General features: G+C 33.6%; 1 protein-coding gene across 1 annotated transcript in view; it reads left to right on the forward strand.

The window, feature by feature from the left end:
* Positions 1-12019, forward strand: part of TENM1 (teneurin transmembrane protein 1) — a 918746-nt gene that overhangs the window by 152291 nt on the left and 754436 nt on the right. Inside the window, exon 2 of the mRNA XM_068696724.1 lies at positions 2436-2533. The gene's annotated coding sequence lies outside the window, so the exon portion shown is untranslated. The remainder of the gene's footprint in view (positions 1-2435; positions 2534-12019) is intronic.

The raw sequence follows: 12019 nt of genomic DNA on the forward strand, positions 1-12019 counted from the left end.
ATTGTATTTATGGAGAAATAATAGCCATCTCAGCAGTGATCCACTTAATTTCTTACATTTCTATGTTGTTTTTGAAATTATAACTAGATGGGTTTAAAAGTGATTATAGGATAGCAAAGGACATACTACCTCTGAACATGGTGGGATCTTGTTATTTTTAAATCTGATGAAAAATTCAAGGATTTTTTAATGAAATTGAACTTTGTCAGGCTTGGTTTGAAAAGAACTATGGTAAAAGTCTGATAAAAATTGTAAAATAGCTAGAGAGTAGCTGAGTTGGGATAATCTGAGCTATGTGATTAAACAGAAATACGAAATAGAAGGAGGACTGAAAGGTCAATTGTAGAGAGAAATTACTAGCTCCACTAGCTGTTTCATGTCTTATAGTTTGTTGCTCAGATTAAAATTATATGTATTCTATGTATGTCTAACTTGACCTCTAGGAAATTGCCTTGGAAATAGAGCTGAGTGAAAAAATTGATTAGGGGGTGAGGTGGAATGTGGAACACTTAAATGGAAGTGTTTGGATCAGAAAAATTTAACAAATAATCTATAACATAACACTTCAGATTTATGGAATTTGACCTAGAAATAATTTTATTTATTTATTTATTTATTTATTTATTTATTTATTTATTTATTTTATTTGACCTTTTCCAATATTTGTTAAGTGAAATTCCATTTCAGGCTAAAATTCAAAAATGCTTTCTGGAAATAGCTTAAGCAAAATACTATGATAGTTTTGAAGAGAGGCCTTTAATTTGTAAAAAAAAAAAGTTGTTCTTTTGCCACCTTTTTCTGAGAGAAAATGTTGACAGATTTCCTTGGCTGGAGCAAAAGCAATTTAAATTTTTGTATCTTCTGGACCTCTTAGAAGCTGCAATGGAAGCAAGAGCATAAGACCTACTCAAACATGAGTAAGGTTATAGTTGCAAAGGCAATTGTGGGTGCAAGTGTCTTTCAATCTTTTAGCATTTCCAGTATTGTCTAGTCTTGCAAGACTCAGCAGGGAACAATCTTGAGCTTTTTTTTGTATGGTTTCATGCAAGTGTATCCAGGAAACGGCAATCTATATTAGGCAGTCACCCAAATGTTATTTCTGTGAATGAAATTTTATTATTGTAAAATAGCAAGAAGACAAGTATCATTTGGCCCAACAGACTTTTTTTTTTTTTTTGTCTTTGTGGGACTGACTGAAATTAAGAGGAGGAAAAGCCAGTCCATACACTGGATGTATTCCACTGGTTGCCAGCAAAGCATATGCTGCAGCTTGACATCTTAGTGAAAACTGTGTTACCTTTTGCATGCCAAATAAACTTAACTAAGTTAAGATGGCAAAAATATACATTTCTCACATTGTTTATTGAATTCATTTTCCCAATATCCTGTCTATGTATGATTTCTGATGTAGATGAACCTACATTTTATTTTCCCACTAAAGTGGGATGCTGAAATAAAGTAATGCATTTGGAATCTTTATCTAGTCAATTTTTTCCCTGACCCTTAGCTCTGCTGGTTGTTAGATGGAATAATGAGTGTTCTGTCTGCTTGAAATCAGTGCCTGCTCTAAGACAGTAATTCTTTGCAATGTTTTGCAGCTGTCCTGAACATACTTACATTCACAGCATGAAAAATACAGTATTTTAATTCATGTGGAAACAAACAAACAAACAAATAACAACAACAAAAAAAAAAAAAACAAACACAGAACAATAAAAAAATTGTGCAAAGTCTGAAAACGGAATCTTGTTCACATTTGAAGGTAGAAGGGAATTGCAAAGTAGCCTGATCCTAGACAAGCTGTATATGTTAATGACTATCTTTAAATATTTTGCAGCCTAATTAATCTGTGCTATATGAATTTATTAATCCAGGAGTGTCCTTTATCAGACAAAATTTGTATAAACTGGTATTCCTTAGCTCAAGTCCAAATCTGCTAATTAAGGGTCACAGTCCACGTTGTGAAGTAGCAGAGAGGGACCTAGATGTTGCAGCTGCACTTGTGCAGATCAGAAGTTATATTAGATTTACCCTGTTAGAACATAGAAGAGATATGACTATTTTCCTTGATATTTGCTCAGTGAAAGAAAAAAAATCCACTATAGAGTCTTTATTTATACATTGGTTCATACATTGGTTCTCTATTAAATATTTGTTGTATTCCAGTTATATTCCAGTGTTATTAAAAATAAATATTTGTAAAGGACAATAAATGCAGAAATGAAAGTTACTGCAGAATCTAGAGGGTCACAAAAAATCATTTATCAGGCAATGCTGTTTAATGTTGAAGCAATTATATTAAAAGAGTGACTTGCATTTACTGTTAAAATGGCTTCTTTAAGCATATCTTCTCGGTTGTGCATTGGAGTTCTATTGTAAGTCCTACATAGTTTTTCAGATCTGAATAAAATTGTATCCATCTGTCTCCTTTCCAGCACTACAGCTCTGTCACACTCTTCAATGAAGCATGTAGGAGATGGAGAGGCTTCCTTGAGTCCGCAGAAAGGAACTGACATGTGGAACTAATAATCAGGTGAGTTTAAAATACGCGTCTGCAGCAACATTTTGCTATGAATCTGGTTGTCAGAGGTACGGTATCAGATTAAAGTCTGGGAGAAATATGGGTAATGATTAATAAAAAAATAAACCAGTGAATTATTAGAGAGAAGTATTTCATAAATATTTTATTCCTTGTAGGCTGATTTATATAGAACTTAATTTTTTCCTTGCATTTATTTAAAGTTCTATTCTAAATAGCACTTAATATGCAGATTATTTGTATGCATAAAGCTCGTTATGAGCAAAGACTGCTCAGAATTTGTTGTGAGTGAACTGGATTGGTCTTGTAGGTCAACAAGTTTCTCTACCTCAAAGAAATGGATGTTGCTTTCAGAATCAAGTTTAAAATATAAGCAAAATTATTAGTTGAAGATTCACTTTCCAAGTATGCATACAAAATAGTCAAACAGAAAAAAAAAAACCAAACAGGAATTTAATTGAATGTTAACAGAAAGATTTCCTTCTGTACACCAGTTGGAAAAGTTTGCTTAATTGTGGATAAAGTATACATATTTTAATTTTATTCTGAATTCCAAATACTGTCTTTTTTTCCAACAATGAAGTTACATTAAAAGGATTGTTTTCTCACCTGAAGTTAGTCAGTTCTACAGCCATTTTTCCAGCTATTTTAGCAATAATATATGCACATTTAGCATTGTCTATTGCTGCTGAAGAGTGCATTCTTTGCATGTAGATATTCTCCTCTCCTTTATGACTGTCCATCTCATCCTTGCAACAGTGGGGACTGGGGACAACCCTCTTTCCTGAGAATTGTAGTTTATACTAGGTGAAGGGTCTGCTGTTTCCATTGTACAAGGTACAAGAAAAACTGAAAATACACATAATGCCTTCCCCGAGAAGTTCATGAGGGCCAAAGAATATTTGGGTGAGTCGTTACAGCTGTTTTTTTTCTGCAAGTTAAACTAATAATGAAGACTGAGCTGTAAACTGTTTGCCAATTTTGAGAGTTTATTCTTGGTTAACAGGAATATTTGGGGTTCGTCATACCTAGTTTGTGAAAAATAGGTTGGGAATTTTTTTCAATTTTATTTAAAAGTTGCAAGGTTTAGACCAAATAAAATTTTACAGAAAAAATAAATGGAGCAGTAAAATAAATGAAGACATTGAACTAGTGCTGAGGAGAACGGTGTTTGTTTTTTTTTTAACCTCTGGATTTAAATTTTAAAAGTGAAGGAGTTTGCTTCAGGGCAAAATTAATTCCTGTCATTTCTGTAACTTCTTTAGGAGTTGTTATATTGGAATAACAGTCCTCAAATTACAGGGAGTATTTCATTCAATAAAAGTTAAATTACCATTTAACTTATGGTAAACCTGCAGATAATTCTGCTCCATATTGACTTCAGTGTTGTTCTTTATCTCTGCACAGCTCATCTTTCCTTTCTTTAGTTTAATTTTCTATACCGTCGTTGTTTCATATGTACATACAGGGGTGGATTTTGGAGGGACAGAGTGAAAGAAATTAAAGAGGCTCTCATTCACTGGTTAGATGGTAGATAGTGAAGGCATATACAATTACACATAACTTATATAAAGTTAAGGCTCCCTTGCTCCTTCCCATTACAATCAAGGCTGAGCTGTTTGTACTGGTTGTACTGTTTGTGTTTGTACTGCTTTTTTCATGTTTTGAGGGTGCACTAGTGCAGGTAGATACATGAGCACAGCACACATACACAATGAGAGGGGCGTCAGCAACATATACACTTCATACTTCATGTTGGGGAATGTAAGCAGGGTTTTTTTATTTAATTTTCTCTATTCCTTCCTTTGACTTAACAAAAGTTTGAAATGTGAAGTTCATTTTCTCAGCCTTGCTGCCCAAAGTATCATAAAATGTGGAGATCCTGACAAAGAGGTTAGCCTTACACTGTTGATTGAGATGGTTTTTCTTAACCTTCTAACAATATTTGATGTGGCACACCTAAAGGCAGTTTGTGTCTCTCTGGAGTGGTTCATGGGAACAGGAAGTGTGTGTGTATACATCAGGTCAGAGAACGAACTACAAATTTCACAAGATGTCTAAGAGCAAATTTGCTTTAGTTCTAGCTGCATAGTATACTTTTTTTTTTTTTTTTTTTTTTTTCCCCCTCTCTAAATTTCCCTTTCTGGTTTAATTACATGCTAATGTGATAAGTTCTGTCAGGCAAAGACTTGTTTTATTTAGAGAAAAAATGGTATGTTTGCAGAGAGCATGTCTCAACAGGAGAGCTGAACTCTTAAGAGGAATAATGGCCTCCCAGTTATCACAGCGAAGGTCAAGGGCAAGCATAAATATAGGACCTGGAGCACAGCTTGACAGAAAAGGAGGCAAGAAGTGAAATAACAGAAGATGGCATTGAACACTGAGGTGATAAATATGACGGCTACTGTACTACTAAGGCCAGGATGGAACAACGTATAAAATTGTATGATTCAGTGGAGATGTATATATATTGTGATAGGTTTATCTAAGCATCATTATTAAGCAATATTTTTATGTGCAATAGTAGTTAAGTAGTCTGCTGATCATTTGCAGTAAAAACGGTACACATAAAGAGGTTGGACTCTGTTCTATTAAACTGTCCAGATATTGAGTAACCTAGGCTCAAGCATACCATCCTATTAACTTCAACATAAAAGGTACCTAGACTTTTAGTTTATGAGGATATTGGAAATACTACAGGCAAGGAGGATCAATCACAATGTTGTTTTTGCTGTGATCAATAGAAGACTTCTGTGACAATAAGCTGTGAAATGGTTTTCCAGAACAGCTTACATGTCTAAAGAGTAAAATACATCCCTTCATGTGGCACTGCTACCAAATGGAGGATTTAATTCAACCATTATTTTCCCTCTAGAGAGCAGAATGTTGCAGCCTCCTGATCTGACCCTCACTGTTGTTTACTTCCTCATTAAAGCCCTGTGAGGATCCTGCACTTTGATATAACGCACACAATATGCAGTTATAAATTTCTTTGACAGGCACTGTCTCTGGTTTATCTAGTGAATGCTATTATCAAGATCCCAATCCCGACTGAGCCCTCTGGTTGTAGCTCTTTTGTCTGTTAGTTTAGGATTCATTGTTTATAATAATGTTATAAAAGAATTAGGAGCCTTCCCAAATGGGCAGATAGATAATTCATATTAATATATTTTTAAATCTTGTAATAGAAAGCAAACAGTTTAGTGTTTCATTACATTGGTGTCTGCATTAGACCTAATGGTTACATTTCAAGGTGGGCATGGACAAACTGTTTATCTATATACATATGTTCACAAGCACTTCACGATCATATTTGGAAAATACTGACTTCCACTTCAGGCCAGTCTATGGAACATCTAATTTATCAACAGATGTGATTTTTACGGAAGACTTATACCATGGTATTCAAGAGAAAAATTTGGAAAATTGCAGAATAATAATTACTGCTGTAATTATAACAGCAGGGATATTTAAATTTTTTCTAATCATTTACAAAATAGCTGCTCCTGGAGCTTTACTTACTGAATAAAATTTTCTCTCTTTATTTTCAAGCAGTTTTCAATTTTCTGTAGCATAGTGTATTTTTAATTAACTCTATGAATTGTGATTATTTTCCCTGGAATTCAAGAAGCAAAGGTCAAATGTAATTGTAGTGATGACTTTGCACTCTCAAGAGGTATTTATAACATAGAAGAAAACTTCCTCTTTTTAACTGAGAATGTTTTTTACCTAGTAAAGCAAAACTGATTGACTAACAGATGCCTTAAGCTAAAATTCCTTCATGATTGTTCACATTTTCAAGTGAGTGGTTTATTTATTAGGAAAAAGAAAAATAACAATATTACAACCATGTTAAATTGTTACAACAAGGACTAGAAAACAAGCCATTTAAACTGAATTTTATTCCACACTTTTCATATTCCAATAAATTTTTACTTGCTTCTTCTGTAAGGAAATGCCATTAACCAGACACCTTAATTATGAAACCCAAGAAAAAGTCCCACATTGTCTTCAGTACTTTGTGAGCTTTACTTTTCAATGGGTTTCATTCTTCAGCTAAAAGTATGCTTAAGAAAAAGTTATAGGTACAGTTAATGGCAACTTTGTACAGAGAAGTTCAATAATTTCAGGTACAGAGACAAGATTTTTAAATTAAGATATACAGAGTTGCACTGATCAGAATATCCATTATTTTTCCTTGTAATTTATGAATGCTAAACATTATCTTTTAAATCAATTACTATTTAATTAAAATCATATTTGTGTCTCTCTGAAGTTGAGCAGAAAGTGTGCTGACTTTGATCTCTCTGTCTTATTTACTTGTCTGAAAAGAAAAGCAATAAATTCTGTATACAGATTAAAGTTCTGATAATTTGGGGAATAGGCAATTTATTTTGTTCAAGTGTATGTTGCTGAATTAACATCGTTGAATGTCTAGATCAGTATCCTGTGTGCTGGCGAAAAGTTTCGAAGACCTGCTTGTTTATTATGTATTCCTGCAAAAGGAGGAGGATTGTCTGTATGTTAGTGATGATGGACATGTTTGGACATCAAGAGCTTTTGTCTCCCTTTATACTCTTGGTTCATGCTAAGACTAAAGGACTGCTGTGACTTAGTTAACTTTTCTTTTACAGTAGACTTTTAGTCTACTAAAAATGCTTTTTAGAGTACTTTTTACTGTATTCGATCTCCCACTTAGGCAAAATTCTTCACAAACTTAGCAGATAAAATGTTATTTAGCAGGCACAGTATTAATAACTGGATATATTTATCAACCATTTATATTCTGCAAGTATGAAATACCTCCATGTTTCTAACAACAAAAAATACTTCTGGTGATAAAGTGGTAAATGGTGATTTGCAACCATTACATATGAAAATCTGCAATGACACATCTAAGCACCTTGCATGTATCCTCTGTGATTCCTTTTTTTGAGGTTAAAACACAATGCCATTATAAGAGGTAAGCACTTCACTTCATGCAATCTGAGAGTTTATTTGATAGAACCGTATTGGAATCTAAACCATTTTGGTTATTTGTATAATATATTATCAAGTCAGGAGCAGGGGGGGAGCATGTACGACTGAAAGTGAAGGATTTCTATTTAATGTTGGCCATTTGCTGTTGTGACAAATTATGACTAATCTTAAATTTGACCTTTGTGACCAACAAATTATATTATGTAATATGCTTACAAAAATCTGGATTAAGCCAGAAAATCGATAATTTATGCTTAGTTAACTTACTAGAAAAGTTTGTACTATACAATGAATGACTAAATTCTTAAATGAATCAATCTATACATTTATAAATTTGGATATAGAAATTTTGGGTAGAAAGAGCTGCATCAACTGTGTTCTGTAATAACACTGTCTATGAACATCTATTCTAGCACTCCTTCACTTCAAAGTTCTCTTACTGAGCAGTGGTAGTATTTGTATAACATTAACAGAGGTAGTAAATGTACTAAATGATCAACATGACTTTATCCCACATATAAAGTAGAATTCATGACACTACAAAACACTATGAAAATCTACTATTCTGTGATTTCATTAAACATATGTAGGTGTAGTAAGAGATACTGTTTCTTTAACATTTCATCATAATATGACAATTTAATTTTCTACTAAGTATGAATAATTCTACTGTGAAATAATTTATCACCAGATAAATTATATATTATAAAATATATATGTATTCAGATGTTTTATGGTCTCTGAAATCATCTAGCTATATTACTGAAATCCCACAGATTTTTTCTCTAGTTTGATAAATTAAAATACTGTCATTAATATCATATTCTTCTTCCACAAGTGCTAAGTTCCTTACCTTTAAAAGCACTATAGTGATGAGTGCTGTAGAAAAACCTAGACAAAATTATTATGTTTCTGTTTACAGTTTGCATTTTGTACAGTAAGTATCAGAGGGTACAAGAAAATACTGAGTATCTATCCATTAATCTGCTAATGCCTATGTTGTTTGTTGAGCCACACAGCCTTATCCATAAATTAATGACGGCAGGGTTAATGCTGGGAAAGGAACTCTAATTCTTTGTTTTCTAATCTTTTACCTGCAGGTGTTTGTTGTTGTTGTTGTTTGTTTTGTTTTGTTTTGTTTTTCTTAGCCTAACTCAGATATAAGTATGAAGTGTGAAGTGTGAAGGTGAAGTATGCTTATGAATCAATTGTCATAAGGATTTGCATGCAAAATTTAAACTCCTCTTAGTAATGCAATAAATTCTTCTTACTCTGCAAAATTATGGCATAACCATTTGTTTTTAATCTCCTTAGAATCCTTAGAGTATAACATGAAGTGTGTTAATAGGAGAGCAGCGTAAGTTTCCTTATTTACCCATCTCTTGTCACTCCCAAGCACTTATCTCAGTGCCATATATATTTCTAATCCATTGATCATCTGAATACATTACGACTTCGGCTGGATTTTGAGCTTTGTACAAAAAGAGATTCCCAGGAAAAAGAATGTTAATGGACTTAGTTGGAGCTCCTTCAAGCACCTGTTCACTTTGATCTGTAAAATGAATCATCTTCAAACCTGAGTGATGTTCACTGGTCAAGGCTGAGAGACGTTTGACTGATCTCTACACTGTCTGCATGATAATAAGCCTTTATGTTAGGATTACCTGACAATGTCCTTTTAGTCTGTTTAAAAAGTTAAGGGAATGCTATATCATCTTAGTTTATCCGTGTTTGTGCTTTCCTCCCAAAGATAGCTTCTTGCTATTGCTTTGGAGATAACAGTCTTGCCACATTAGAATTCAATTGCCTATTACCCTACTAATCCTACTGGCTTGTATTGGAGTGTGTATTGGGTAGCCAAAGGCCTTTGGGTATTATAATTTTAAATTCAGCTTATTTCAATATATATTCCATTACTTTTATGTTGTCCCTTGTATAACATTGATGCAAACTTTGTAACGTTTTTGTTCAGCACTTTTAGTGTACTAGCTGTTGGATTTGGCTGTTGTAAAATCAGTGGAACTGCAGGTAGAAATGTTACTATGAAAATAGAATAGCTGTTGCCTGGAGCCTAAAATCAAGACTGAATTTTTGATGGCATGCTGAACAGAGAAGGTTATTATTCATACAATGATGGAGAGATTTACCTATTCTAAACTATGCTGGTTTTTTTCTGGCCCCTTAAAAAAAAAAAAAAAAAAAAAAAAGGCAAACAACAATAAAGAAACATTAAGTCAGAAAGGACTGTCATTATCAGACTTTTTGCCGTTTTGAGGGGCAAACTATAACCTTTAAAGGCCATCTCTAAATTCTAACTTGTAGGGTGTTTTTTTTTTTCATTTTTGTTTTGTTTTATTTTTAATCTTACAATGGGAGGAGAGGAGAAATAATTGTCTATATTTACTGGGCTAAATTCACCTCTTGCTCAGTGTTCAGCTTTAGATGTTACTTTTAGATGCTTGCTACCAAAAATTGCATATGTTGTGAAGCTGACTTTTAGATGATTAGCATACAGATGAGTGACCAAATTTTTTACTGTTTTCTGTTTTACCGTTTTCAGACCCAACACACATATGTAGCAAATTATTTCAGTGAAGAGAACAGACTGCATAAGATATAGCTTGAGATATCATCAAATTCCCAACATGAATATTAAAAGTCTGAAATCATTAAGAGTGAATTTATGTGATTTTGTCTTGACTAGAAAAAAATGTCATGCAAAAAGGTTCAAAGCAGGACTCCTGATAACAAAATAAATTTGCTAAGATTTTAACAAATGTGTAAAAAATATGTAGCTCGAACAGTCTTCAAGCTCAAACTCACACTTATTTTATAAGAAGGCTTATTTCATAAGCCTTCATTTTCTTTTCCTGGAACTGGAAGACAGGTGAATAAAGTTTTAAGTACAATTCATAAGGGAAGGAAAAAAATACCACCAACACATCTGTAAACAGGATCCTGTAGACAGGATCTTCAGATTTCCAGAAATGATCATTTATAAACGCTTGAATTCATTCTAGTTAGTAGCATAGGTGAACTAAGATGCAGCTTTATTTTCTTTTTTAATCTATTTTAATGTTTGTTGTTTTTTGTTTGTTTGTTTTTGTTTTACGCATTGCAGAGTTTCATGACACATTTGCTGCAATTCTTGCAGTTCAGGCTAGCTGTAAGTAAGACTGAAACAAACCATTTTGAACTGAGGAGAAAAATTCACTTTTATTATATAGAGTAAAAACCCTATTCTAATTTACCTGAAGTTTACCTGATGTCCTCAGAGACATCACTGCTCGATGTATAGAACAATGAAACACTAAATTAGGTTGATTTTCTGTAGAACTTCCCCATTTATTTCTCTCATCTCTAGGACAGAATTATTAATCTTCCTTTCTGTTGTAAAGGACTTTTGAATTAACTGATGACTGTGAAATTATTAGTAGGCATATTGTTATTTTCTTCTCATTTTAAAAGCTTCCTGCCACCTGCCACACGAATGGAGATCTGTCCTCCAAAATGGACATGTTTGTTTCTAAAGATGTCTTTTTAAAATAAAAGCTAAGGAGAATTGCTGAAGAAGACTGCATAGTTAGCACTGCATACTCAGTATTAGTCCTGCTCGATTTTCAACTTGGTACCTTTGGGATTCTGATGCTATAAAGCTTTTGAACATGGTGACTACCTTTCTGTAGATCCCATGAAAATACATGCAATGGGTTAGACTAATGCCCTGTCTAGGTCTGTATTCCAGGTCATAAGTGGGCTAACAGTGAACACACAGGAGAAGGAGACCCTTGGTGATAAATCCATTGAACACTTTCCCGACTTGTGAGGAAAAAGGGCTACTTGAATCTCTTTGTTTTTAATATGCTGACAGGTTTTTATTTTGCAAATACTTCCCCCAAAAAACTGAAAATTCAGTTTTTAGCATTCACAATATCTTGTGTCAAGGAACGCCACAGTTCACTTTTGCGTTATGTGAAGAATTACCCACCTGGTTTTTAATTTTGAGTTTCCACCTGCACATTTTCAGTTGAGGCTGTCTGGTGGTGGAAGAGGCAGCTAACTAACTTTCCCTTTGCCTCCTCCACTCCTCCTGTGATTTTTAGCAGCCTCTGTGTTAACTCTTTTCTAGATCGAGAGTTCTAGCACATACAGATCTTCCTTCTGTGCAAGTTATTTGGTTACCTCTGATCATCTTTGTCCACCTTTTTTCAAATTCTACTACATGCTTTTGTTAGATGAAAGGGCCGAAATGACATCATGACAATCATGATGTGAGCACAACACTGACTTGCCAGGTAACGTTATGCTTTCTGAGGTTTTCCTCTGTTTAATACGAATTCCTGAGCTATTGAAATAATGTTTTCACAAGGCTATTATTTTAGCTCAAGACCTCTTTTGTTTGACGTAGTAGTAGGTTCAGAATCGATCACTGGATACATAGTAGGAGCTGTTTTTTGCCAAGTTAGTTACTTTAGATTTGTGTAGTTTGAATGTCATCTG

This window comes from Anas acuta, chromosome 13, assembly GCF_963932015.1.
Source record: "Anas acuta chromosome 13, bAnaAcu1.1, whole genome shotgun sequence".
Taxonomy (NCBI): Eukaryota; Metazoa; Chordata; class Aves; order Anseriformes; family Anatidae; genus Anas; species Anas acuta.